The 7,179-nt window shown below is 33.7% G+C and overlaps 1 long non-coding RNA gene across 1 annotated transcript; it reads left to right on the forward strand.

Moving 5' to 3' along the window:
• The first annotated feature begins 5,447 nt into the window (after positions 1-5,447).
• On the forward strand, positions 5,448-6,492 carry LOC133856964 (uncharacterized). Its single transcript, XR_009898268.1, has 3 exons — positions 5,448-5,473; positions 5,570-5,635; positions 6,371-6,492. It is a non-coding gene; the product is annotated as an uncharacterized LOC133856964 (long non-coding RNA).
• The last annotated feature ends 687 nt before the right edge of the window (positions 6,493-7,179 follow it).

Raw genomic sequence — 7,179 nt, forward strand, 5'->3', positions numbered from 1 at the left:
CAATCCTCTTTACACGTCCTTGCACTGTCTCTATAGCCCATGTTTTAAAAATGAAACATGCAGCCCAAATAAGTAGAAGCTTGTGAGTATGGTGAATTTACATCAGTTCGAAGAGCGAACCAAAGGAGAAAATAAAAACTAGCTTTTAATAGAGGCCTGTGACACTTGTCATCTCATGACTAGGCACAAGTTACTACTTAATTACAATTTATTTCACTAAACAATTGTAATTGCACTCTATTTTATATTTTTTTATTAAATCAATTAATGGTTTAGACAATTCTTATATTTGAATTTTGATTCCTCCCTAAAATATTTCGCAATCAATTTAAAGTCATCATGAACTATCACTTTTATATTCACTACATCTTATCCTTGAGTAACCAATTAGATCACATAATTATTCTTGTACTTTTGAAATCTCATTTCACTATTGACATAAATATTTTAGTAACTCTTACCAAAATGCTCTGACCAGAGATTTGATATAACTATTCTATTAAATTTATCTCAAGGAAAATTTTCTTATCATTTTTAAATAAAGGACTTGAATTTCTTCTTAAGAATGATATTCCCATAATGCTACATGTGATCACTCAATGCACCGAGTATTCTGACTACATGAAGGTCTTACTTCTAAATGCATCAAAGTGATCTCCACTTTCCATTTGAGTTCACAATCGTCTCAGGATTTAGAATCAATATCATAAGAAGTCTTGGAGTTACAATCATTCTTTTTGACTGTGTTTTAAAGGATTAACAACTCTGGTGGTTTATTCAGTGCATTGTATCAATACCAACACATTCGAAGTCAGTACTTCACATGATCAAGATAGATCATCACAATTGATGTGTTGCAGTTTTCGTATATCTTACCCATTAACTTGGATAAAATATGAAGCAAAATATACAATCTTAATACAAGAAAGTTGTCTAAAATAAACCACAATCTAATAAATAACCAGAGAAAATACTAAGTTTCCAAATTATAACAAATCCTTACAACATTCTCAAAACATCAGTGAGTAATATAAATCTCCCCAAAATAACAGAAAGGAAATTAAACAGATACCAAGTCTCAAGATCCAATCCTAGAGATCTCCTCTGAATTTGAACAAGATAAAATAAATATAGAATCTCAATGACCTCACTACTCAGGGCTTGCCATCTAGCTATTGAGTAACTGTAAGACAAAGACATGTTTAACAAGTATAAAGAAAATAAGTGTAAGTCCATGACTTAGTGGGCCAATATCATATGGAAGGCAATTATCTAATTTTTGAACTTAATTTGATAAAAACGTTTACCAATTCAAGGTGTAAGGCAGTTGATAACAAGAATAAATAAGAATGCAACGCAATATATATATACATATATGATAAGCATTGATAAGCGTTAATAAATCTTGCACATTCAAGCCTCTTAACTTGCATATGTTAATTCCTTAAACCAAGGGAAGGATTAAATCGAAATTTATCCAATAAAAGTCAAAATCGGATTGGATTCAAATTTGGATTATGCACATGTATCAGTGTTTTAATCATAACTATTGGCTCAGATCTCGGATTGTGATGAAATATATGGCGTTGGAAAGCTAATAAAAAATGAAACAAATATGTCAGAAATATCTTTTCCCTAATTCAGACGTTTACTATGCCAAGATCACCCCGCAATAAAAGACTGCAATTCTGGATGAATTTGGAATCATTTTCCTACTTGAACTAAGAGAATAAGTTTTGATTTTTCTTGGATTTCTAGAGTTTTTAGGCCTCTTCTAGTCTCCATAAATAGACCCCTAAACTTAAAAAGAAAGGATTCTTGTTCTTAGATTTAGACATAAAATTTTTTTTGGAGGCTTGACAAAATTAAAGAGGAGAAGAATATGGCAGGAGGCTATCCCAGCACCACAATGAGTGGCTAAATTTATACTAGGGTGTTGATGTAGCCCTTTCCAAGTAACAATGGCTTAATTGTATTTTAATTTGGTATTTTTTATATGTATGATGGTTGTATAACTGTGAGAATTGATCTTAATGTTTATATTTAATCATTATAAATTTCTTATTTTGTCTTAGAAAGTCTTTTATATTGATTGAACTCAATCCTTCATATTTTTTGTGATTACGTGAATGATTGTTATACAACGGTTTTAATTGATATATGAATCAAAACAGTGAAAACACAAGACTGGAAGAGTGAAAAGTGAAAAGTTGAAAACCCTAACTTCTCCTTCAGCCTCGCCACGCCGCTGCCTTTCTCTTCTTCTTCAGCTTCGCGCTGCCGCCCTTTCTTCCTCCCGCAAGGCCCAATTGGAAACTGGACCCGCTAGACGGACGACGCTCTCTCTCTCAGTCTCTCTAGTCTCTGCTCTCCGCTCGCCGACATCTCTGCTCTCCCCGTCTCTCTGCCGCTCTCTCTCTCTCTCTCTCTGGGGCCAATGTCGCATTCGGTACCCCCGGGTCCGTTGGTATGTTAATAATGTGTTTCTTGATTAATTAGTTTAACTTATTTGGCTTCTGCAGAACCTGTATACTTTTTGTCAGTATGAATGAGGACTTGTTTGTAACTAATTTTTTTCTTTTCCGTAATATATGTTTGCAAATTTGTATAGTCATATTCAAGTACCATCTTCCCCACCCTCAAAACCCCCATTTTTGACTATTTAATTTATAGGTAATTAATGCAACAGGCAGTCTCATGTACAACATCCTTATCTTGAGGTACTAACACCAGCTCAACCAGTAAGTAGTAACCACTGGTAGCATGCATCCTGAATCATGATCCTATTGAATATGGTTTTTTTTTTTATTTTTTTTATTTTTTAAGTATAGAAACCAAAACTTATCCAAATTTAAATTCATCTTTTTTATCATTTGAGTCGGTGTTTAATTGACAACATTCTAACCAATAAAAATAGGAAGAGAGAAAATATAAAATTAGGTAGAAGTTAAAGCAATTTGACTTGCATTCATGTCTATTCACTATAGCATTAAGATTTCCACAAGGCCGCCCAAACCTAACCTTAACCAGCAGCCATTGACAATTCTAGAAGCACAGTGATAAACCCAATACCAGTAGCCTTATTATTAGCCGTCTTATAGTTTGGTCAACCAGATCATATATTCACATATTATAAATGTTTAAAGTCTATTTTATAGGATGAAACTTAATTGCTTAAACTCTTTAATTGCAACAGTTTCTTTTAAAATCAATCAATCAATCTCTCTCTCTCTCTCTCTCTCTCTCTCTCTCTCTCTCTTTTCTTTTTTTTTGGGGGTTTTTGGGGGTGGTGGGGGTGTTTGATATGCTTTAGAACTTGTAATCTAAAATTAATTAGATGCTTAACAACTTAGATTGGACATTATAGCAGGTACTTTGATGTAGATACATTATATGTTAATCTCAGTTTTGTTAAAAGGGTTTTTTTTTTTCTTCATTCTAACTTACTAACGATTATGTGTGTAGGTGATTAACGAAGATTCAGTTGTATTCGATGACGATGTGGTTGAGATAGATACAATGGAGGATCCTTCTATTCATACGAATCCAATGACGACAAAAAAGGTCCAGAAGAAGCGTAGGAAGACCTCAACAGTTTGAACCCATTTTGATGAACTCCCTTCTACATATCCTAATGACAAAAGGATATGGGCAAAATGCAAGTTTTGTAATCACAAGTATATAGCTAACAGTTCACATGGAACTAAAAATCTACAGAAGCATATGAAGGTTTGTGGGGGGAAAGCTGATCAAGATATTCAACAAATGCTCATATCTAGAGATCAAGGAACTCTATCAGTAAGTGCCTCAAAATTTTGTCCTAAAAGATATTATTGTTGGTTGGTACAATTATTAAGCATGACTTGCCTTTTTCATATGTTGAATATGATGGTGTAAGAGAAGTGCATAGATACTTGCGTAGTGATGTATCATTAATTAGTAAAAATACTGCTAAGGCTGATTTGATTAAGATGCATATGTTGGAGAAACAAAATGTTAAGTCTTTGTTAAATGTTTGTCCTGGGAAGATTAGTTTGACATCAGATTTGTGGACTTCTTTGACAACCGATGAGTATATTTATCTCACTGCTCATTTTATTGACAAGAATTGGGTATTATCTAAAAGAGTGTTAAGCTTTTCATTCATGCTCCCACCACATAATGGTGCATCTTTGACTGAAAAGATATGTAGTTTGCTAGAAGAGTGGGGGATTGATAAAAAGGTTTTCTCTATAACATTAGATAATGCTTCTGTGAATGATTTGTGTTGTGAATCTCAAACCAAAATTAAACATGAAGAAAGCCCTTCCTTGTGATGGTGATTTGTTTCATATGCGTTGTTGTGCCCATATTCTTTTTTAATTGTGCAAGATGGATTGAAAGAGATCACTGGTGCTATCCAAAATATTTGAGATAGTGTTAAGTATTTTAGAGGATCACAAATAAAAAAACAAAGTTTTCTTCAAGCTGTCAATCAAATGTCATTGGATAGTAACAAGGGATTAAAACAAGATGTGCCAACTAGATGGAATTCGATATATCTTATGCTTGAGAGTGCAATTCATTATAGGCGTGCTTTGGCTTATTTAGAGATGACTGATAAAAACTATACGTTTTGTCTTAATGCACTTGAGTGGGAAAAGGTGATTGATATCAATAGTTTCTTGGGATGTTTTTATCGTGCTACATGTGCTTTTTCTGGTATCAAATATCCCACAGCCAATCTATACTTTCCCCGTGGTAGCATTGATTTATGTGAATTTGAAGCAAAAGCTTGTGAGCGAAGATAGATATAAGAGATTAATGGCAAGTCAAATGATATCTAAATTTGAGAAATATTGGTCAGAGTTCAGTTTAGTGTTTGGCCATTGTAGTTGTCTTAGATCCTTGTTACAAGCTGCGCCTTGTAAAGTACTACTATAAGAAGATTTATGGAGTCGAATCTCAAGAGTATGAGAATGTGACAAAAACGTTAACCAAACTTTTTATGGAGTATAATGCTCCTACAACTTCAAGCTCCATAGTTGTTCAGCCCCAAGAAGGTTCAGATTGGGAAAAGGTAAATAATATCACAAGTTTCTTAGCTTGTTAGTAAATAGTAACTTAGTATATATACTCATAATCACTTACTAATTTTATGTTTATTTTTTCTCTTTTTATGTAGGATTTTCTAGCATTTGATGGAGTTGATCCTGATGCACAAAAGACTCAATTGGAACTTTATTTGGATGAATCCAAGTATTTGGAGAAGAATACAACATTTGACATCCTTTCATTTTTGAAAGGAAATGAATTTCGTTATCCTGAAGTAGCTGCCATGACTCGTGATGTTTTGAGTATTCCTATTTCTAGTGTTGCTTCAGAATCCACTTTTAGTATTGGTGAACGTATGATTGATCAATATAGGAGTTCACTCAAGCCTGATTTGTTGAGGCATTGGTTTGCACTAGAGATTGGTTATATGGAGAGTAATGTAATATTAATTATTTGCATATTTAATTTATTCATTTACTTGAATTTTTTTTTATCTTACTTTAATGAAATTAATTTCTTTTATCTTTTGATATAGAACAAACTTTAATGAAAGTGGATAACGAAGAAGATGATGTTTTGACATTGGATAGTAGCAGTTCCTGTGAGTTTCCTTATTCTTTCTTTTGTTCTTATGTTATTGTTTGTGTTTTAGCATGTGAGGCAAAATGGTACAATCTGTTAGATAACTATGTGCGGATAAGAAACAAATGAAGGAAATCAAACATATATGATTATACTTATTCCACTGGATTCTTTTATTTATATTGCATTGATCAATCGGGTGAACTTGTAGGCTGTGTTTGAAGGTATGGATCTCTTCCCGTATTGCTGCTGAACTCTTAGTTGGAGGAGAGAGTTTGTTTTGTTGTTGGGCTTTCTTGTAGCTCAGAAGCTGGATTGTTTTGTTGGTTTCTTGTGATGCTTATTTATTGCACTTGTTAATTTCTGTCATGTTGCTGTTGGTGTTTCTGTTCTAAAATACTTTGCGAAATATCACTCTTTCATAGAGTTAGTTTCAACCAACTAAAACCAATAAAAAAATAATAATATTTAGTTAAAGAGCTTGATATTTGGACAAATATTTGGTGCTTGTGAAAAGTAGCTAGATATAATAACAAAAAAAAATACTGTTTATTTGAAAAAAATATATCACCAGTTGATGTGCCAAATGAAATGAGTTTTCTTCTAATCTGGATTTGAAGTTCCCATTTTCATTATTGGGTCAATATTTTATTTGAGAAAAAGATTGATATTGAATTATAAAAAGTGAATGCTATTAGTAGACATCTTAAACTTTTTCACCTCCCAATGTAATTATTTTGTTTTTTTCCTTTAGGTATTAGAGTTGAATGACAAAGACGGGCATGTCAAATTGACCTGCGTTGGACCTAATCTGATGGACAATGAGCATATTTGTAGGTAATTTAAGGAATCAAGACTCAAGAGTGGAAAATTATGATGTAGTTTTTTGTATTTGTAAATTTGTAATGATGATGTAGTTTTTTTTTTTTTTTTTGTTACTTGATTAGACAATTCAGTATTTTAAGTGATTTGGTGCTAGCCTACTAGGAGTAGGAGTTTAGAGATGAATTGCTAAAATTATTATTATTTCATTTAAATACCCACAACGCCCCCCCCCCCCCCCAAAAAAAAAAAAAAAAAAAGAAAAAAAAAGCATTTTTAAATTAAACGGGTCGTGTCACCCGATTCGACCCATTAAGTTAAATGGGTTTCACGGGTCGTGTTGGGTGACTCGTGAAATTATCGTATCCGTGTCGTGTCTGGACCTTCGACCCGTTAACATAAATGGGGTCGTGTTTGGGTCTTGCTTAAACGGGTCGTGTCGGGTACCCGTTTTGCCAGCCCTACGCAGGGGTGTGAAGAAAATAAGGATTTTTAAGCTTTAAGGGCGGGGAAGCGAAAGTTAGGAAGGAAGCTTTAAGGCAATGGGTGTTCTCAAACGGCGAAGCCTTATATTGATTATTCCCGAGGCGTTCTCAATCGGCGAAGCCTCAACTCTATACTTTCCTTTCCTTTCTTTTCGTATCGCCTAAGTTTCCGCTATGGGGCTCCTTGAAACCTCTTAATCAGCTATAGCTACCCAGAAGCGAAATTGTAAGCTTGATTCCCGGGCCGCCGATCGAC

Source organism: Alnus glutinosa, chromosome 14 (genome assembly GCF_958979055.1).
Source record: "Alnus glutinosa chromosome 14, dhAlnGlut1.1, whole genome shotgun sequence".
Lineage (NCBI taxonomy): Eukaryota > Viridiplantae > Streptophyta > Magnoliopsida > Fagales > Betulaceae > Alnus > Alnus glutinosa.